This window comes from Pongo abelii, chromosome 9 (assembly GCF_028885655.2).
Source record: "Pongo abelii isolate AG06213 chromosome 9, NHGRI_mPonAbe1-v2.0_pri, whole genome shotgun sequence".
NCBI lineage: Eukaryota > Metazoa > Chordata > Mammalia > Primates > Hominidae > Pongo > Pongo abelii.
Window position 1 is genome coordinate 96,359,771 of NC_071994.2, and position 22,732 is coordinate 96,382,502.

Consider the following 22,732-nt stretch of genomic DNA (forward strand, 5'->3'; position numbering starts at 1 on the left):
ATGACATGATTGTACATTTAGAAAACCCCATCGTCTCAGCCCAAAATCTCCTTCAGCTGATAAACAACTTCAGCAAAGTCTCAGGATACAAAATCAATGTGCAAAAGTCACAAGCATTCCTATACACCAATAACAGACAAACAGAGAGCCAAATCATGAATGAACTCCCATTCACAATTGCTTCAAAGAGAATAAAATCCCTAGGAATCCAACTTACAAGGGATGTGAAGGATTTCTTCAAGGAGAACTACAAACCACTGCTCAACAAAATAAAAGAGGACACAAACAAATGGAGGAATATTCCATGCTCATGGATAGGAAGAATCAATATCATGAAAATGGCCATACTGCCCAAAGTAATTTATAGATTCAATGCCAACCCCATCAAGCTACCAATTACTTTCTTCACAGAATTGCAGAAAACTACCTTAAAGTTCATATGCAACCAAAAAAGAGCCTGCATTGCCAAGACAATCCTAAGCAAAAAGAACAAAGCTGGAGGCATCACGGTACCTGACTTCAAACTATACTACAAGGCTATAGTAACCAAAACAGCATGGTACTGGTACCAAAACAGAGATATAGACCAATGGAACAGAACAGAGTCCTCAGAAGTAACAACACACATCTACAACCATCTGATCTTTGACAAACCTGACAAAAACAAGAAATGGGGAAAGTATTCCCTATTTAATAAATGGTGCTGGGAAAACTGGCTAGCCATATATAGAAAGCTGAAAGTGGATCTCTTCCTTACACCTTATACAAAAATTAATTCAAGATGGATTAAAGACTTAAATGTTAGACCTAAAACTATAAAAACCCTAGAAGAAAACCTAGGAAATACCATTCAAGACATAGGCATGGGCAAGGACTTCATGACTAAAACACCAAAAGCAATGGCATCAAAAGCCAAAATAGACAAATGGGATCTAATTAAACTAAAGAGCTTCTGCACAGCAAAAGAAACTATCATCAGAGTGAACAGGCAACCTATAGAATGGGAGAAAATTTTTGCAATCTACCCATCTGACAAAAGGCTGATTTCCAGAATCTACACAAATTTACAAGAAAAAAACAAGCAACCCCATCAAAAAGTGGGCAAAGGATATGAACAGACACTTCTCAAAAGAAGATATCTATGCATCCAACAGACACATGAAAAAATGCTCATCATCACTGGTCATCAGAGAAATGCAAATCAAAACCACAATGAGATACCATCTCACGCCAGTTAGAATGGCAATCATTAAAAAGTCAGGAAACAACAGATGCTGGCATGGATGTGGAGAAATATGAACACTTTTACACTGTTTGTGGGAGTGTAAATTAGTTCAACCATTGTGGAAGACAGTGTGGCGATTCCTCAAGGATCTAGAACTAGAAATACCATTTGACCGAGCAATCCCATTACTGGGTATATACCCAAAGGATTAGAAATCATGCTACTATAAAGACACATGCACACGTATGTTTATTGCAGCACTATTCACAATAGCAAAGACTTGGAACCAACCCAAATGTCCATTAAAGATAAACTGGATAAAGAAAATGTGGCACATATATACCATGGAATACTATGCAGCCATAAAAAAGGATGAGTTCCTGTCCTTTGCAGGGACATGGATGAAGCTGGAAACCATCATTCTCAGCAAACTATCACAAGGACAGAAAACCAAACACTGCATGTTCTCACTCATAGGTGGGAAATGAACAATGAGATCACTTGGACACAGGATGGGGAACATCCCACACCAGGGCATGTTGTGTGATGGAGGGCTGGGGGAGGGATAGCATTAGGAGAAATACCTAATGTAAATGAAGAGTTGATGGGTGCAGCAAACCAACATGGCACATGCGTACCTATGTATCAAACCTGCACGTTGTGCACATATACCCTAGGATTTAAAGTATAATAAAAAAAAAATACTTTTGCTAGTGGAGCCACAAATAAATTGAACTAGGTAGCTTAAAAAAAAAGTCTGTTAAGAGGGTGAAAAGAAAAGCTACTGGGAGAAAATATTTGCAAACCATATATCTAACAGGGGACTAACATCTAGAATGTATAAAGATCTCTCAAAACTGAACAGAAAAAAAACTGAAGGAGCCAATTAGAATATGGAGAAAAGATGTGAGATGCATTGCACTGAAGAGAATAGATACGTAGCCAGTAAGCTCATGAAAAGGTGTTCAACAGTATTAGCCATTAGGGAAATGCAAATTAAGCCACAGTAAGTTATCACTACACACTTATCAGAGTAGCTAAAAATAAAAAATAGTGACAACCCTAAATACTGGCAAGAACACAGAGAAACTGATCACATTGCTGGTGGAATGCACAGTGGTACCACTCCTCTGGAAAATAGTTGGGCAGTTTCATGCAACTACCATACAACCCAGCGTACGAACTCTTCAAAGTTTATCCCAGAGAAGTAAATACTTATGTTCACCAAAAAACCTATATGTGAATGCTCAGAGCAGCTTTATTCATAATAGCCAAAAACTAGAAATAGCATAGATATCCTTCAACAGGTGAATGGTTAAAAAAAAAAAAAAAGTGGTACCTCCATACCATGGAATACTACTCAGCAATAGAAAAAACAAAAACCGATTGCTTCATGCAAAACCTGGAGGACTCTGCAGAGCATTACACTGAGCAAAAAGAGGTCAATCTCCAAAGGTTCCATTCTGTACTCTACCATTTATATGACATTCTTGAAATGATAAAATTATGGAAATAGAGACCAGATTAGTGGTTACCAGGGGCTACAGAGCGAGTGGGAGCATGAGGGCAGGGGATGTGGCTATAAAAAGGGAAGCTGAGAAGTCCCTGTGACAATCTGTTCTGTATCTTGGCTGCATCAATGTCAATGTGCTGATCATACTAAGATACTGTACTATAGGTTTGAAGAAGTTAATACGAGGGGGACTAGGTAAAGGTTATACAGGATCTATCTGTATTACTTCCTACAACTGCATGTGAAAATAGTTATTTCAAAAAGTTTATTTTTTAAAAATAACTATTCTTAGCTTTCCATCTGTTCAAAAGCAGGTGGCAGGCTAGATTTGGCCCACAGGCTGTAGTAGTTTATAGAGTTTAGTGCAAACACCAAGAAACACTGTATGTTCATTCAATGGTGTTTTAAATGTTAAAACTACAGAGTTCCAAACAGAGAGGTCCTAAAATGTGTTTTCAGTCATTTGGTTCTTATAATTGCAATAGTGGTTTTTCTACCGGGACAATGTGCATCCCAATCCTAATTGGGAGGGGATAGGAGCAGTGGGTATGTAACCTCTAGATTTGGAATCTTGAAAACCCTCTTTATCTTGTTTTAATATCAGCACCATGAGTTCATCTTCTTCAGTTATATGCTTCCATGTACTACATCCTGGATTCTCACTATATCATGGAGGCTGGTGTGTGTTTTATTCAAATGTGTTGCAGGCCACAAAATACGACTGTTCTTTGAATAAGAGTTCGGTTTGAATTGTATATATTGGTTTTAACTTTCTTAGCCCTTCCATTCACAATCTGTTTTGGCCACTGCGCAGCAGAAAAACAAATTTTAAACCATATTTAAAACATATATATTCACATTCACATTAGGAAGTTTATTTTGAACCAAACAGCAATCATCATTCAGTCATTCGGTATGGTCTCTGTTTCCTTTGCATCGCTATTTAATGTTTCCTTATGTTGGCTTCTGTCTTTTAAAAAATATATCATGATCCTTAGCCATCTGCTTGTATTTAAAAGTGGGACACTAAAAAATCTATGTGCCCATGGGTGGGCTCAGTGGAATTTTACTAACCTGGAGCTTTACTGCAGGTGAATCCAAATAAATTTATTTGGGTAGCCCTCAATATTAGTGTCCTTAGGTCTTTTCTCTTGGATCTGTTACATTTCTCAGAGAGGCTGCTTCTACTTTTCTGTCTGAAGGGTATACTCTTCCTTGCCACATTCTGGGGGTCCAGGTGGAAAAATAAGGTTGAGGATCTCAGCATTCGATATGTATATTACTTGAGCCCATATTTTTAGTACAAGATCTCTTCCTTCAGCTGTACCTGGTGCCTTCAGCCAAGAGACTCTGTATTCCACTTTCTCTTGAGAATGAACCACCTGCCTTCTGTCACAGTTGGGGAAAGAATCTGGTAGTTTAACGAGTTCTTAGACTGACTTTCTACCAATCCTTCTTCTAGCTTTACCTTCACAGTCACTTCCAGAATAACCTGGGTATACCCATTCCTGAGCTTTGTGAAGATCTGCAGTGACAGTCAGGCTGATTTTGAGATGCTCTCACTGCCAACTATAACTCATTGTTCTCAGGTCTGCTAAGGCAGTTACCACTCATCCCTTTGCTTTCCATTTTTCAAAATGGAGCTGCTCTTACCTCTGTTCCCTTTCTCTTCATGCTAGTGATAGGGACAGGAAGCAGAGAAATTCTAGGCAAGAAAGGGCGGGTCCCTGGCAAAAACCCCACCCTCAAGCTGAAAAGCCTGAAACCATGGCCCAAAATGAGAACTTCTATCCCTGTTTTCCCGCTCAAATGTTGCCTTTTCGTGAACTACCCATAGCCCCACCCCTCCCCATCCTGTGCCTATAAAGACCCCAGACTCAGCCAGCAGAGAAGTAGCTGGACATCAGGACTACAGCTGGATGTCAGAGAGAAGCAGCTTGACTTTAGACAGACAGCTTAATGGCATAACTTCAGAGAAGAATCCAGCTGGAGACAGACAGACTTCACAGGAAGATTACCTTCCCACCCCATTTCGGCTCCCCTTCTCACTGAGAGCCACTTTCGTCGGCAATAAAATCCCCCACATTTACCATCCTTCAATTCGCCTGTGCAACCTCATTTTTCCTGGACACCGCACAAGAGCTCAGGAGCCATGAGTGCAGAGCACTGTAACATGCCCTCTGGGGCTTTGGGGGTTACAGGTACCCCAACCTAGACACTGCCACAGGGGCCTGCATGGAGTTCTCTCCTGCCAGCGCCGAGGCAGCCAACCAGTTCCAACACTCACACACTCCAGTTCCCACCTCATTTGCTGATGCGCTCCCTCCTGCAAGGAGTTGAGAGCAGCAGGCTGAGTAAACGAGGCACCCCTGCCATGAGTCTTGCAAAGGGGATAGGGAAATATCCTGCTTCACTAGGAATGTATGTCTTTTTTCCTTTTACTTTACTATGGCTTTACCTTTAGGAGGGAGCATGTATTCATCCCACCATCATTAACCAGAAGTCTTTATTCAGCCTGAGCCAACACACAAGAATTGTGGTTGTAAGGGTTTAACATGACATCTGAGTTTGTCAGCATCTTTCTTTTTTTCTGAGACAAAGTCTCACTCTGTGGCCCAGGCTGGAGTGCAATGGTGCAATCTTGGTCCACTGCAGCCTCTGCTTCCTGGGTTCAAGCAATTCTCCTGCCTCAGCCTCCCTGAGTTTGTCATCATTCTTATCCAGTTAAGAGCTGGGACATAGGCTCCTCTCCCATGCCTGCTTCATGCACATAGACTCAAGTTATTCTGATTGTAGCTAGGATTAATTCTTATCATTACTATAGGTAATGACAAACTTGAAGCCTAACTTGAAGCCAAATCCCAAGCCTAACTTGAAGGAGAAAGTACAAGATATTCTTATTTGGATATGGAATCTTCTTCAAAATCCATTTTCTTCTGTTACTTTGTTTTATTTTTTAACGCCAGTATTTGGGGCCTATCTTCTCCAGTTCTAGGCTCTCCTAATGCTAGATACTTAATCAGAATCTATCAGGATGCTCCAGGAAGTGGTAGGAGATCTAGCCAGTAAACTCTAAGAAACTTTTCATCTCTAATGTTCTAAAATTCAAATAGGTTTTTTAAGATAGTCTGAAAATCTAACCATGAAATATAGACCTTAATTGCTACATAAATATGGTCTGGGCTCCAAGCAGCAAATTTACGTTATCAGCAGCAGACTAAATAAGAGCCTCAGGGAGATATTTCCTCGGGGTACAGCAGTGCAGTGGGGCAGATGGACAATGATGGGCAAGAGCAGCTAAGCAGAGCTCCTGGGACCCAGCTCAGGGTGGGTCGGCCCATGTGGTGGGTCTATCCGGAGGACATGTCACCCTGCTTAGGTATAAGCCACTCACAAATCCAGGGGAAGTTAGGATGGGACATAACACAACATAATGCATTTCCTCACAGGCCATGCATGGCTGACTTGGAAGTTTGCATGAGAGTAATGGGAATTGGGAAGAACTCTTCATATTTATTCAGCTCAACATTTTGGAAAGTTGACAAATTATCTAGGTATGCTTTTATGTATAAAGCAAAGGATTTAGAGCATTCTGCTTTTTAAAAGCTTTGCCGATTTGATAGGTAAAATGATATTCTATTGTTACTTGAACAGAAATGTTTGTTTACAGAGTTGTGTTTTTGTTTTTTCATAAGCATACTGGTCATTTGCATTTTTCTTTTGTGAATTATCTGCTCTTTCACTTTGTAAAAAATATTTATTGATATTCTCTTTTAGCTCTAGGAAAATGGGGTTAACAAGACAGACAAGTTCTTTTTGAATCTCCTGGAGCTAAGGATTTAGAGGAGATAAACATACATCCGGTAATTTTTTTTTTTTTTTTTGAGACAGAGTCTCACACTGTCACCCAGGCTGGAGTGCAGTGCCATGATAGCTCACTGCAACCTCTGCCTCCCGGGTTCAGGCGATTCTCCTGCCTCAGCCTCCCAAGTAGCTGGGATTATAGGAGCACACCACCACATCTGGCTAATTTTTTGTATTTTTAGTAGAGACAGGGTTTCACTATGTTGGCCAGACTGGTCTTGAACTCCTGACCTCATGATCCACCCACCTCGGCCTCCCAAAGTGCTGGGATTACAGGTGTGAGCCACCAAGCCAGGCCAGTAAATAATTTTCGTAAATGTTTCTGAAACTTGAAAAAAAATACATAGCCTCTGTTTTTAGGAACAGTTTGATATGTATGAGTCAGATATATTTTGTCTTCTAAATCCTTATCTTTTATTTACTTGCTCAAATAAAAGATAAGGATTTAGAAGACTCAAAGTCTCCAATTACTAATACATTTCTGTCTATCACTCTTTGTATTTCCTATAATTTCTGTTAAGATAAATTTGGTCATTTTGTATGTATTCATTATTTCTAGATCTTCATTATAAATTATATACTTTACATCATAAAGTGCCCTTTATCTCTTTTATGCTTTTTGCTCCCAACTTTATTTAATAGTAAGGCTGTAACTACTGCTGTTTGTTTCCCTGACAATTTCCTGTTCATAGATACCTGTTTAAAGCTATGAATTTTCATCTGAGCTCTCCTCTAATGGTATTACTTTCTTCTAGATGCATCACTGATATACTTTTGTCCATCTTTTTACTTTCAACTGCTTTGAGTCACTTTAAGGTGTATCTTTTTTATAAGATGTGCATTAGGTTTTCCTTTATATTCCAATTTAAGTCTTTTTTCTTTAAGTATATTCACGCCATTTTCTCAGATTTGATAGCTATGTTTGGTCTTGCTTCTGTCATCATATTTTGCATTACACTATTTCCATCAATGGTTCAAAATAACTTCCAATGTATATATAACTTCCAATATACATAACTTCCAATGTATATAGAAGCTGTATAGCTTGTTTCCTTCACTCGTGTGTGCTGTCATGATTTTATAAGCTTTTATTTTGTCTTAGTTGTTCCTAATGGCTAATTTATTATTTTTTTTCTCGTCTTGTTTTTTGTCAGGAAAGGTTTTTCATTTTTCAAACGATCATTATATATTTCCTACAATTTCCTGATTTTTCCTTTTAATTTCAGCATTTATTTTAGATACACTGAGTACCTATGCAGGTTTGTTACATGGGTATATTGCACCCAGGTAGTGAGCACAGTACCTGGTAAGTTTTTCAACCTACACACCTCTCCCTCCTTCCCCCCTCTAGTAGCCCCCAGTATCTATTGTTCCCATGTTTACGTCCATGGGTGCTCAGTGTTTAGCTCTCACTTATAAGTGACAACATGGGGTATTTGGTTTTCTGTTCCTGCATCAGTTAGGATTATGGCCTCCAGCTCCATCAGTGTTGCTACAAAAGACATTATTTCATTCTTTAGGCTGCATAGTATTCCATGTATCACATTTTCTTCATCCAGTCCACACTGATGGGCATCTAAGTTGATTTCCCATCTTTGCTATTGAGAATAGCATGGCAGTGAACATGTGTGCATGTGTCTTTTTGGTATAATGGTCTATTTTCCTTTGGGTATATACCCGTAATGGGATGGTGGATCAAATGTTAACTGTGTTTTATATTCTTTGAGAAGTCTCCTAACTGCTTTCCACAGTGGCTGAACTAATTTACATTCCCAGCAATAGCGTATAAGCATTCCCATTTCTCCATGGCCTCTCCAGAATCTGTTGGTTTTTAACTTTTTAATTGATAAAAATTGTGTATTTTTATCAATACATATTGATATCAATATCATGTATATGTTGTTTTGAAATATGTATACATTGTGGAATGGCTAAATGGAGCTAATTAACATGCATTACCTCACATAGTTGTCATTTTGTGATGAGAATACTTAAAATCTACTCTCAGTAATTTTCAAGAATACATTAATTGTAGTCACTATGCTGTATTACATGATTTCTTGAACTTATTCCTCCTGAAATTTTGTATTGTTGACCAGTAGCTCTCAAACCCCCTTCTGTCCAGCCCCTGCAACTCTTGTATGAGTTCAACCTTTTCAGATTACACATATAAGTGAGATCATGCAGTATTTATCTTTCTGTGCCTGGCTTATTTCATTTAACATAAACCCTTCCAGGTTCATCCATATTGTCACAGATGACAGAATTTCCATCCTTTTAAAGGCTGAACAGTATTCCATTGCATATATACCTTTTTCTTTATCCATTTATCCACTGATGGACACTTAGGTTGGTTCCATATCTTGGCTATTGTGAATAGTGCTGCAATGAATATAGGAGTACAGATATCTCTTTGACATACTGATTTCATTTCCTTTAACTACGTACCCAGTAGTGAGATTGGTACATCACACGGTAGTTCTACTTTTAATGTCTTGGGGAACCTCCATATTTTCCATAATGGCTGTACTAATTTACATTCCCACAAGTAGTATGCAAGTGTTCCCTTCTCCACATCCTCTCCAATACTTATTTTTTCGTCATTTTGATAATAGCCATTCTAACAGGTACAAGGGTGATATTGTGGTTTTAATTTGCATTTCCCTGATTAGTGAGGTTGAATGTTTTTTCATATACCTGTTGCCCATTTGTATGTCTTCTGAGAAATGTCTATTCAGGTCTTTTGCTCATTTTCTAATTTGTTTTCTTACTATTGAGTTCCATATATATTTATATATATTTGGGGTTTTGGGTTTTTCTTATTTAAAAATTTACATGATTATATAGTAGGTATATATATTTATGGGGTACATGAGATGTTTTGATACAGGCATGCAATGTCAAATAAGGACATCATGGAGCATGGGGTATCCATTCCCCCTCAAGCATTTATCCTTTGAGTTACAATCCAACTATATTCATTATTTTAATATATATTATTGACTATAGTCACCCTATTGTGCTATCAAATAGCAGATCTTATTCATTCTACTTCTTGGGGGGTATCCATTAACCATCTCCCTGTATATATTTTGGATATTAACCCCCTATCAAATGTATAGTTTGCACTTTTTTTTTAACCATTCTGTAGGATGTCTCTTCATTCTGTTCATTGTTTCCTTGGGTCAGAAGCTTTCTCATTCGATGTAATCCCATTTGTCTATTTTTGCCTTTGTTGCCTGTGCTTTTGGGTTCATATCCAAAAAAATCATTGTCCAGACCAGCAATACAGAGTTCTCTACCATGTTTTCTTCTAGCACCTTTATTCATTAATCCTCTATTCCCTTAATTTCTATGTACTGACACCATACCTAAGCAACAATAAAATAATAGTGTGCTTCACTTCATACAGCTCCTCCACCAAATAAACTGGTTATATTATTTCTATTTTTTCTTTCAGTACTTACCTTTACACTTCAAAGTATATTACCAGCTTTAAATAATTTAAAGTCCTAACATTAAAAGAGCAAGAAAGAATACTTATGCCACCTCATGTCTTCTCACTTCCAACTTGTTATAACATTTCTGAAACCATAGTTTGCACAGTTGATTTTATTGTAATCCTATAGCAAATTATTTTACTGTAGCTTCTCCATTTCTCTTGTTTGGATACTATGCTCTTATGGTTTCTTCATAAAATACTCATAAGAAATAGTCCCTAATTTTTCCATATTTAGAAATGCTTATGTATTGCAGTTATACATGTTAGTTTGATGTGTTCCCCTGCTAAAATGTACTCTATTTAATAAAGACAGGAATATTTTTATTTTTCTCACTGATGTATCTCCCAGTACCAAGAACAGTACCTGGCACATAGTTGTTACACTGAAAATAGTTGTTAAATGAGCAACATATTATACAAAGGAAACATACAAAAGAGCTCTTGGGTTGGTCTTTTTCCCCCTGAGAACTTTATAGGCATTGCTTCTCAAGTGGTAAATGGTAGAGAAGGTTGCGGCTACATTTCCATGCCCACCACTATTTATTTTTGGTTTTTAGTAATTTGACTCTGACATGCCTAGGTGTGGTTTTCTTTGTTCACCCTACTTAAAGCTTGTTGAATTTCTTGAATCTGTGGGTTATTTTCCATCAAAGTTGAAAACAAAGCCAATTTTCATTAATGTTTTTCATGTGCACTCTTAAAAAATTATATTCTCCATTGAGTAAAAGGATCTAGTTTTATATACCATATCAAGCTTATTCATGTTATTATTCAAATCCTCTATATACTTGCTCCTTTCATCTGCTTGATCTATCAACGTCTAAAAGTGCTCCTTAAAAACAACTAAAATTGTGATGTATTTCTTCTCGTGGTCCTGTCAATAGTCACTTGCTTTATATATTTTGAAGCTGTATTAACATACACATTCATGATCATAATCTTTTTTTATTAGAGTACTAGTATATGTCGGCCAGGCGCAGTGGCTCATGCCTATAATCCCAGCACTTTGGGAGGCCGAGGTGGGTGGATCATGAAGTCAGGAGATCGAGACCATCCTGGCTAACACGGTGAAACCCTGTCTCTACTAAAAATACAAAAAAAAAAAAAAAGCCGGGTGTGGTGGCAGGCGCCTGTAGTCCCAGCTACTCGGGAGGCTGAAGCAGGAGAATGGCGTGAACCCGGGAGGCGGAGCTGGCAATGAGCCGAGATCACGCCACCGCACTCTAGCCTGGGCGACAGAGCGAGACTCTGTCACAAAAATAAATAAATAAATAAAAATAGAGTACTAGTATATGTCATCCTTTGCCCCCATGGCATGTTCACCTTATATTTCTTTTGCTGATGTTAAAACTGTTGCCATAGCTTTTGCTCATATTTGCCTTTTTTTTTCTTGTTTTCAATGTTTTGTACATTTTTGCTTTAAATATGTCTTTGTAGACATTGTTACATCTTTTAAAACCCAATCTGGGAGAACTGTGTGAGCTAGGGGAATTTCAATGTCTCTGGAGAATTGGGGTGGAGGAAACAGATGGGCAGACCTTCGACAGAATCAGGTGGAGACAGAGAAATTTCAAGGTGGAGGAGTCTGCAAAAGGAGTTCATAATGGGCTTTCTTAATTTATTCTAACCCAAACTTGTTGGTGCCTTTGAAGTTAAGTCTGATCCCAAATGACTTAATATGGTTTCTGAAAAAGCTGGGGTGATCCACGTGTGACCAGTTGTGCCTGTTTCAATTGGAAAGGGAATATTCAAAGGTTGGATGAAAGTTTCCTTGTGGGAAAGTTCAAAAGCAGACAACCTTTACGAAACAATGGGGAAGTGAACACAAGGGAAGGAGAGCAAGAGACCCTTAACCATGACATTACTGAGCATCCAAATCCTCTCTCAGCTCCACATTCCTTAAGTTGTCACTCAACAGTTCAAGGGACTAAAAGCTTTTTGAAAAGACTGGCTCCTTTCCAAAGAACTGGCAGGCAGGGAGATAATATATATGACAAGACTGAAATACACTGAAGTCAGGGACATTTGCCTTGTAATGAGAAAATACTCAGAAGAGGACTGCCTACTGAAGTATACGATTCATAAGAAAAAATTAGGCCTGATAGAGTAAGAGGTTTGCTGTGTAGAGGCAAACCATACGTACACAGTTGCTCTGCCTGATATGTGAAGCATGGAGGAAGGGGGACACGGATCCAGAAGATGTACAAACCCTTCTGCAATTCTAGTACAGATGCTCTCAAAAGATTTAGAGGAAGCTATTCATATATCTTCTTGATCCCAAAATTCTGTATCTCATTTCTAATATTTAAGCAAAAGTCTGTGGCAAATACTGTACAGAACACAGAATTAGACAGTTTCAAATACATTCAAAGGTAGACATCTTTGAAATATATCCTGTATGAGATATTTTCAAGGCAGAGCTACAGGGAATGTGATAGTAGACTTCCAAAAAAAAAACAAAAACCTGAGGGCCATAATTTCAAAAGATTTCCTGATTTTTCTACCTCTGACAAGTAATTAATGGTGTGAGACCCATTTGGGGAAGAGGGAAGGACAATCATCTCTCGAATTTTCCTAGCGACCTACGGCAATGTCTTAACCATCTCCAGTTCACAGACGAGCCTGGCTGCAGGTTCCCTGTCTTACCTCATGAAGGACACATGAAGGATGGATGGGTGCATACTTGCTCTGTCCTTGAACTGACCAGGAAAACTTATAGCTGGCGACCTCAGAACCAATGAAACTGAACTTAACCTTTACAGGTTTAGACTCATGACCAGTTGGTAGCAACCACTGCATTTATAGAGCTCTGGGAAGATCACAAGGAGATACACAGGCTACCTTGTTGCTTCTATCCTCAGACCTCTTAGACCAGGTGCCGTTGGTTCTCTGAGCTCCAAGTAAATCTATTCATTCACATAGGTATTTTGTTAACTCTACGTTCACAGAATCTCTGGGATACAAGAGCTCTCAGGAGATTCTATGGTCCAACATACCTATATGAGGTGCCTGGCCATTGTCACACTCTGAGTGGCAGACTGGGTCTAGATCCTTCTTCTCTCAGTCTCATACCCTCCATAATGACAATGATAATCACCAAGATTTTCGCTGGCCAGAAAATGAATACACAAACACATCTTGGTATCAGGACTTTTTAAAAAAATACATCAAATGACAGCTTTTAAATCAATGACAATGGTTTCTATTCTTGTTTCCAACTTGATTCTTTCAGAATATGCTCTTCAAGAAACATTAGGCTTGGTAATGAGGACTCTGAAAGCCAAGAGTCCTAGATTCTACTGCAAGAACCCCAGCATGACTTTCTGTGAAACTCCTAATAAATAATTCAGTATTGCCTTGAAGCCATTGAATAGCTGAAAATAATTTGGAAGCTGGTGTCTCCAATCATTACCAGGTACACCCACACGAGAGTACTATTTCCCCTGAGAATTGTTAAAATTCCACCCAGCAAGTCCACAGTAAATTGGCATCTGGTCCCTGCCAGGTGACTCACATCAAAATTGTTATCTTTTAAAGGTCCATTTTTAGCCTGCCTTCACCAAGCCTGTCTAGTAATTGCCTTCTGAAGGTCCAGTTCAAACCAACTAGGCCTCCTGATGGACAACAAAGAGGAAAACAGTGGTGAAAATAGAGCCACAAGCACCTAAAGGATCTATTACACTGTGTGTGGCATGTCCATTTGGCCAGTAGAGCCTTGGGGAGCAGGCCTTCATTTATATTCCAAGTTTCTGAACACACTGACAACAAGGGAATGGCCATTTATGGGGCCTCCATAACGTACTAGGCACAAAGTATGCCATTTTCATATTTCAATATATCCTCCCAACATCCCCTTAGAGAGTAAACCTTACTTCACAGATGTGGGGCAACTGCGGCTCAGGTCATGGAGCCTGAGTAATGTCATTCAGCTAGAAAGCGGCAGAGGTAGAATTCAGATATGTCTGTTTCCCAAAGATTATATTCTTTTCACATCATACACAAAATCTCCTAAGCAAGAACACTGAAATGTTTTAAGTAAGCAGCCCTGGAAAAGATTATTTCTCTTATCGCTACCAGGTGAGGCTCCTCTTTCACTGAGCAACAGACCAGAGGCTGGGTGGAGTTAGTGTCCACAGGGCAGGCCAAACTCACGGGCCATTTGTCTAAAGATGGCATCAAAGGCTGTTCACCATGACCAGGTGAGAGCTGTTCAAATACCCTGGGCAGGCAAGGTTTCTTTAGACCAGGGGCTAGAAAAAATTATTTATTGAAAGGCAACAGATTTTAATGATGAAGAAGAACATGGACTCTGGAGCCAGGCTGCCTGGGTTTAAAATCCCATCTCCTGTATTGCTCCAAACAGTCCAAGGAATGTGTCTTGGACTGTTTGGAGCATGAATGCCCCCACATCCAGAATGAGGGTGTCTGGATGTGGGGGCAGTGCAGATGAATGGGCAGGAGCAGCCAGGTAGTGGGATTTGCTGAAGAATGGTCAACGGGGACCTGAGGCATGCTGCATCTATTTTTTTGTATGTTTAAAATGTACCGTAACAAAAGCTTAAGAATAAACAAACCAGGGCTCCTCCACTCACTAGCTGTGTGACATGGACAGGTTTCCTGACCTGCCTCAGCTTCTTCACGTGTAAGACTGAGTAATAATCATACCTACCTCATGAGGCTGTGTGAGAAATAAATATATGTAAAATATCAAGCTACTATTGTTTACACAGTAACTATGAGTAACTAAGCCTCAGGCGCTAGATTTAGCTTTACAAATGTACTATTTCATCTTAACCCTCCCCACAATCCTATGAGGCAAGATAACCTTTAAGTGGACTCAGAGGGGTTCCAGCAGCAAAATCTGCATTAAAACCCAAGTTTGTTCTAAAAGCCTTATTTTCTACTAGGGCTTACCTTCCTAAAAGTGACTTTACCAGTTCTTTACAGACAGGGAAACCGAGGTTCAGTGGGGTTAAGTAATCCACAATTCTGAGTGGTAGACTGGGAACTAAATGCTGATCAGGTAATTGCAAGACATGCAGACTGGGGTCTTTCTGCTGGAGTGGACGGGCTGTCCTTGCTCCATCCTTACAGCATCTGCCCTGGGAAGGGGACTCACCAGCCGCACAGCAGCCGCTGTGAGGAGCAGGGATGGCTGCAGACGCCTTCCTCCACCCTCCGGCCCCTGAATGAGAAAGTCCTTGGGACAGTGGCCTGCAGTCTTTCTCAGACCAGCAAGCACTGAAGTTCATAACAGAACCAAATAAAGGGGAGGAAAACAGAAACCTCAGAGGAACTTGATGCTAGCAGCCTCTGAATTTGGCAAGTATTTCAGTGAATCTCTTTCCAGGGCCAACGGCCCTTGAGTGAGCATGAGGAGACACCGGGTCTCTCTGAGACCAACTCACAGAGCGGGGCCGCAGAGCTCTGTTAGCCTGCCGAGTCCAAGCTCTCCAGGCATCAGCCAGAGAAGTCCTTCCTTTCAATAGCTGCTTCATCTTCCTGAGAGACTCACTCCAAGAGGCCCCAAATCTCCACTAACAGCCTCTGCCATCCGTGAGCGAGTCGCGCAGCCACGGGGATTAGGAAAAGCGCTTCTCTCCCCACAAATCTCCATAATCAGCAATGACAGGAGAACACACATCCTCAGAACAGTAACCATGAATCTGACTTCCAAAAAGAGGCTGCTCCATCAGGAACCAGGACCGCATGAGCAGTGCTGTTAGAATAAAATGAGGCAACCATTCCAGCCAATTTGCATTGAAAACTCAGCTGGAATGCCAACAATTTGCATCCTTTCAGCTAAGAACAAAACCAAGCCTGACCTTTACTTCCAGGACCACTCTGTATTGCTGTTTGCACAAACATACCGAGTTAAAGTAGGAAAAACTAACTGGTGTAAAAAGCACCTGCGGTCACAGTCTAATTAGAACTCTCATTTTCTAAAGCAAGCCAATTAATACACCCTTTCTGTCCCTCTCCATCTTAAAATTATCAGTCAAAAAGCATAATTTTACTCAGAAATGATGAGCAGAGGGAGTGCTGGGGAAGGTGGAGAGAGCCACAGGAGAAAGCGAAGGGGAGGGAAGAGGGGCAGACCCCCGTGCGCAGGGGGAGACCCACAGACAGCACCTCCTTTGCAAAACATGATAAGCATCCAGTTTAAGGCTATTATCTCCTTTATTCAAAAAATAAATATTTCACTTTGATTCAACATATTTCAAATCACATTAAGCACAGAGAAGAAACACAGTCCCTTTGGAGATTGTGAACACGTGTTGGAAAGAGGCATGATCCAAACAATGGGAATGAGGTGAGTGTGGATTCCAGCTGCTTCCTGACCCAGAGGCTCCGCCCCTCCTCAGATGGAGCTACTTATCGATTTTTAGGAGAGAAGAAGAAGCGCGCACGCACACACACACACACACACACGCACGCGCGCGCGCGCGCTTTGAAGTCTGAAAGGCACATGAAGTGGACCATAAGGTGTATGGCACATTCACCGATAAAACATCCCCTGTTCCCTCCCAAGAAAGCGGAGATACTTTAATCAAGTCAAAGACCAGAGAAGACAGGGTGCTCCTGCTTACAGCTCAGCAACATGAACATCTCTGAATATGAAAGCCATTTTTTGTTTGCGTCCCCCTCCCGCGCCTCCTCTCCCTGCCGATGGGGTCCACGGCTGGCTGCAGGGCTCACTCGGTGATGGTGGGGCGTGTGGCCACGTACACAAACACCACGATCAAGAGCACAACCACGGCCAGCGTGGGCAGCACCACTGTGGTGATCTGCTGCCGGGCCTCCTGCATGGCTTGCTTCCGCTCCTTCTTGTCCTTGGAGGTCTCCTTCTTGGGCTTCCCTTTGAGCTGCCGCATCTTTCCTAGAGGATGCTAGGAGGGTGTGTCCAGAGGGATTCCAGGAAGGGCCACACTCCTCTTGTCAACGCTAGAACCTCCTGTAGAGAGAACAACTGTGATGGTCAAGAATAAAACAAGTGGAAGAAAAAATAAATCATAAAGGCAAATACACAACTAGGAAAAATATCTGCAACTTACATGACAAAGGGCTAAGAACAGAGGCCACACCAGGCTCTAAGTTCTCTTGGGATCAGCGCTCTAAGTAGTGGGCACTGGATCACCAGTGTGCTGTTGAGAGGGGCCTCTGCTCCAGCACCAGCTGGACAAAGCCCTGGGTACCAGACAAATAATACTGTGTTCTGTACGTGCCATGAGGTGAAAGGATTGGGAAGCACCAACTACGCCGCCTCCACTCAGAGGAGCGGCTCTCCCTTTCATGGCTCTAGCTACTCGCTTTCCTGCTTTAAGTTCCATGATCTCCAAAGCCCATCTCCAGCATGGAACTGCAGGCAGCCTGCAGTCTCCAGACACATAGCCCCCTTCCTGCCCAAGCCAGGCCAGCCTCATTAAGGCTGCAGAGAGCCCATGGGCATCAACTTCTCTCATCTCTTTGTTGGTTCCTTGGCCCATTCATCCAAACCTTCCCAAGCACCCACCGTGTGCCAAGCATTGCTCAAGATGCTGAGGATAGAGATGAAGGACTCAGTTGTGTCCCCACAGAGGTCACAGTCTAGGGGGCATGATGGAGACCTGGGTCACAATAACAATGAAGGGAGACGGCTGAGCCCACAGTCCTGCCACCCACTCAACCTGGGATTCTCCTGTTAATTCTGTAGCTCACGGAGGTGCCTAACAGGTGAAGTAGAACTTTCAGGGGCCTGAGGAATGAATACAAAGTTTGGATAACTACAGAGGAACATCTCTATAAAAGTCGGCTTCTTAGCTTTAAGCAGATGAAACAGACTTCAGCTGATTTAAATCGAGTTTACTTAAAGGCCTTTGGCATCTCACTGATTCCCAGAAAAGCCAAAGAACCAGGCTCAGAAAATGGGCAGGACATTATGCTGTGCTGCCATAACTGGAGCCCAACTCACACTCCCAGTGTGAGGATGCCAGAGCCTGCATCACCACCATCAGCACTGGACATGGGCACTGGAGCAGGAGGTGCCGAGCCACCATGACCACCCCCAAAAACTAGATGTGGCTGCTGGCACAGTCTCCAGATGAACTCACCACCCCTCAGCATTCTGCATCACTAGCTTCCATGCATGTGTGACCAGCCAAGCCCAGGCCCATATGCCCACAGCCTAGCCTTCCAATTTGTACAGCAGGAAGAGTACTTTCCAAACACAGTGAAGGAGTAGGGTTGGGTATCAGGGATATATCAAAGGCAGATGTCCATTACAATATTATGGGAGAGTAGCATGGAGTGAGGGGGTCTTGGAAGCAGAAGAGCACTGAATACCAATGTTCCTCTAGCAGAGGGACCTATGCCGTATACTGTCTGCCCTGTTTTGTCTCAGGGTAGTGGGTGGCCTGTCATCATCTTGAGGAGGAAGATGACATTTACACCTAAGTGACCGAGGTGGCAGAATGTGGACTCAGAGTTGGGAAAGGTCTTATTGATACCATCCTGTTTTTATGAGGGATCCTTAATCTCTTACCATTTCTCTCATTCCATTTAGACCCCAACACCTTTTTTGTATTATTCAAAATCGGGCAGAGTTTCCTAAGGTATGAGATGACAAATATTATTGTGCTAGGATGGCATAATGCCAATCAAAAGCAAACACTAAGGTTCAGCAAATATTAAGGGAAGCACCATTTGGGCAAATGTATAATTTCCTTCATGAAATTAGGAACAGAGAGAGGGGAAAAAAAAAAAAAAAAAAACACCTGCTATTACTTTCTTAAGGCCTGAAAGGTATAGGAACCCCTGGCTTTACCAATTCTCCTTTTCAAGTCTTCCAAAGGACTTCCAGGCAGACTTGCCTTCAAATCCAGGACAAATCACTTACAGGCTAAATGGCTTTGAGCAAGTCACTTAACTCCACTAGGCTTCCATGCCATCATCTGAACAATGAGAACAGCTTGTCTTAAAGGATGACTGTGAGAATCTGGAAAACAAATGCATCTGTACGCAGAGCTCTGCCCGCCGCAGGGATGCGGTACAGGCAGGCTGAGACATCTCCACCCACACCCGTGGGTGGCCCAGGGACAGGTGCACTGAGCTCCTCTAAGCCTGACTGCAGCCTTGAGTGATGCCCACCTTCGCGGGACCGTGGCGAGGATGGAACAGGAAGCTGTATAACTAAGGGCTCAGCACAGAGCGGGCGCTGAATTTGTGCTAGCTGACATACCAACACCTGGAACGCACCCCAACGGCCCTGTGAGTCAGAGAGACAGACTTTATTATCCCCATCACAGAAGGGAGGAAACCAAGGAGCAAAGGGGAAAAATGTCTTGCCAATAGTCACCCAGTTTGTAAATACCCCATGGCTTCTAACAGAGCAATGGACAGCATTCCTGTTCAAAGCTGCAAACGGCAGCCCATTCTCTCCGACACGGCCTCAAAAAAATTGTTTAAAAAGAAACAAGCCATTAGCAGCACTCTGATTTGTGGCCATTTCCTTGTGGAGCTAATGGCCTGTCGGAGCCCGCTGTTCTCTCTCCCAAATTCCTCACAGGACTGGCAGGTGGCACCCCGGGCCTGGGGCTAGCCGTGCCCTGGCTGTCTGGCTAGCAGTGCCGGGCCTGACTTCCCTCCTGCACTTCTTGCTGCTGTCTGCATCCACCCACACAAGTTTAGTTGACATTCAAAGGCCCCAGCCTCCACAATGACCAGTTCTCAACATTTGTAAGATGCATTCAGAAGTTCCTGGAGGCATGGAAAAAAGCCTCAAGCTGCTGAGGCCGGGGCCGGTCTGGTCAGGATTTAAAGGGCAAACATGCCCGTCTGAATCCTGGGTACTTCATCAGGCTTCAGGAGGAGCAGTGTCTCTGCTCTCACTCACCTGTGAGCTGGGGCAGCAAGGGAAAGCATCTCTGAGATAACGACTGGGGAGGGGACCCTATGGTGAAAAGGGACCAGCCAGGAAAAAAGCTGGGAAGAGCACCAGGCAGAACGCAGAGTGGCCTGAGCCAGGGAAGGCATAGGCACTGGGGAAGGGCGGACTCAAGAAGCGCATTGAGTGCTCCGTATGTGAGGATGCTTCTTAGACATTGTCATGGAAATAATATCAAGGAGGCAGTTGGATAAATGAGTCAGGAGCTGGGTCTGGGCTGAAGATCTGTATTTGGAAGTCATCAACTATTGGATTAAGAGAGATCATGTCCAAGGCAGGCAGAGAAAGGGTCCAGGACTGAGCCCTTTCACCCTGACAGCTACAGGCCAGGAAGGGGAAGAGCAAGCATGGGGTACTCAGAGAAGAGGAGTGAGGCAAAAGAGAACGTGCTGTCGTGGAGACCAAGACAGTCAAGAAGGTCAACTGTCAGAAGACAGAGGCACTTGTGCCAGAACATAAGCGAACGCACTGCTTCCTTCCTCGGGAATATTTGGCCAGGAAAAAACTGTCAGTGGCACGTGCTCAGTGCAGAGCTGGCTGACACTCTGCTGCAAGCCCCTCTGTCTTCCAGTAGCTTGTGATGACGGATCTGCATGCCAGCACGCCAAACAGCACCAGGGCAGAAAACTGCTTTGAAGTTCTGTGGGAAGAATGTGTGTGGCCAAAATGGTTTTTCTTTCTTTTTCTTTAAATAATAAGAGAAACTAGAGAATGATGTTTGAGGGGTCTAATAGAATGGGAGAAAACCCTGACACTGAAAAAAGAAGAGGTCTCTGTAGGAGCAAGACGAGAAGCCGAATGGACAGACCTGCCTTTGAGAGGCAAAGGACCCTTTGAACTCAACAAGAGGAGGGTAGGAAGATGGCACTGGGGGCGAGGGGTGGCTCCATACTGTGAGGGTTGGGGGACTAAAGGCTTCTGTTTTTTTTTTTCAATGAAATAGGAGAAGGTTTCAGCTTAAAGTCTGGGAAGTTGGGAGGCAGGCTCAGGGAAAGAGAAATCAAGAAGCAATCACTTTTGGAGGGTGGAAAGGCCACCACAGAGCACTGTCCATGCCCGCCTCCCTCTGGGCTGAGGACTGCCTCACCATGGCTCTGGGCCCAGGGGCTGCACCGGGCGGCCTCTAGGCCCAGGGACTGCACCAGGCGGCCTCCTGGGCCAGGGCTGGCTCAAGTACATCTGCTAGGACCTCTGAAATGTGGGCTTGCCTAAAGGAGAAGCTGGGCCAACTGGCCTCTACTTCAAGAATCTAAGAGACATGAAGGGACACTGAAGTTGGACAATCACACAGATGTAGTCACCAGGGAAGCCAGGCAGGAGAGAGGCCTGGGGGTGGAGGGAGCACTCCAGAGAGGCTGCAAGAGAAGCCTCCACTCTCCTCCTTCTAGTTGAGTCCCCTGTGAGGTTCCTGTCCTCAGGGTACTCCGACTTGTCTCTGTATGTGATGAACGCCTCTTTCAACTTCGGCTGGCTCCAAGGGGTCTCTGTCCCTTACACTGGAAAGAGCTCTGCCTAAAATGACTGCTCCAGTTTCAAAAGGAGCAATCCAAGGCCCTGCCACTGACACAAAAGAAAGGACTGGCAGAGTCAAAGGTCAAACCCACATCTGTGACTCTGAAGCCTGAACAGTCCCCACCTTCCTGGGTGCACCCCACTTATCTTCCCGCCCTTCACCCACTTTGTGCCCCCATCATGGTTCAGCAGTCCCTCGAAGAGAGAAACAAATGAAGCTCACACGCTCAGCCTGGCTTCTGCCCAGCAAGCAGCTCAGGCAGGATGGAAGCTGCAGCCTCCAGCTTCTCAAATGCCAGTGCCCCACGGCCTCTAGCTTCCCTAACCAGGAAAACGGAAACTTCACAAACGCCTGAGTTCTACTAATTCTAATGAAACTCCACCTGCTATGCTCCTATCCCCCACCAGCACACACCCACGGCAACCGGTCGGCATGGGGACACTCCAAATGGTCCCCAGTATGTGTGGGCAGGAGACCAGAGGCAGAGAGGAGGAAAGCAGGGACGCATTCTTCAGCACAGATCTGTTTATGATTTTTTTTCTGTGATTTTAACTTTCCCATCTTTTCCTACTTATGTGTATATAGATATGCATGTATGCACACATGCTAACTTCTTATATGCACTTTTCTCCGATTTGAAGATTATAATGTACGCAGAGTGTTAGATCCTATTAGGGAAAGGTAGGAACGCAGGTTCGAAATCGGGTTTGTGTCTTAGCTCTGCCTCATCTGGTTAAACGATCCTGGACAAGGTACTAAATCTCTCATGTCCCGACTCTCCTCCTCTGTAAAATGGGTGAGAAACCTTTTTTGTAGACATCAAAAAATTAGAAATAATGTATTATCTGAAGTATGTAGTGGATGAACAGGCCATACCAGAGGCTCAATAAACGGCACACAGTAACTTGCTGTCCAGCGAGGTCTGTCCCGTGGAGGTGTACATGAATCTGGGAAACACCAGGGAATTCTACTCTTTTTTTTGTACCATATGACCCATGGATGACAAAATCCCCCAGGTTTTCTCTTTTCCCTGAGGTACCAATTAGCTGTTGGGAAGGTCTGCTCAAAGGTTTGATGGCAGAAGGCTGGTTCAGGCTCTCAGGGGAAGGTCTAGGACAAGGAAGATCACTTTCAACTCTCATCACCCCAGACCTGCTAACCCTGTGCAGCCAATGCAGCAGCCACTGGCCATG

The 22,732-nt window shown here is 42.8% G+C and overlaps 1 protein-coding gene and 1 long non-coding RNA gene across 4 annotated transcripts in view; both read right to left on the reverse strand.

Moving 5' to 3' along the window:
* Positions 1-22,732, reverse strand: part of SLC36A4 (solute carrier family 36 member 4) — a 344,024-nt gene that overhangs the window by 306,824 nt on the left and 14,468 nt on the right. The gene's annotated exons all lie outside the window — the stretch shown is intronic.
* The window catches only part of SMCO4 (single-pass membrane protein with coiled-coil domains 4), a 65,304-nt gene continuing 58,837 nt past the window's right edge, over positions 16,266-22,732 (reverse strand). For 2 of the 3 annotated variants that reach the window (XR_008511311.2, XR_002916743.2), the window contains one exon: positions 16,266-17,059. This is a non-coding gene — a long non-coding RNA (single-pass membrane protein with coiled-coil domains 4). Of the gene's footprint in view, positions 17,075-22,732 lie in introns of all 3 variants that reach the window. The other variant, XR_008511312.2, reaches the window with a different exon arrangement.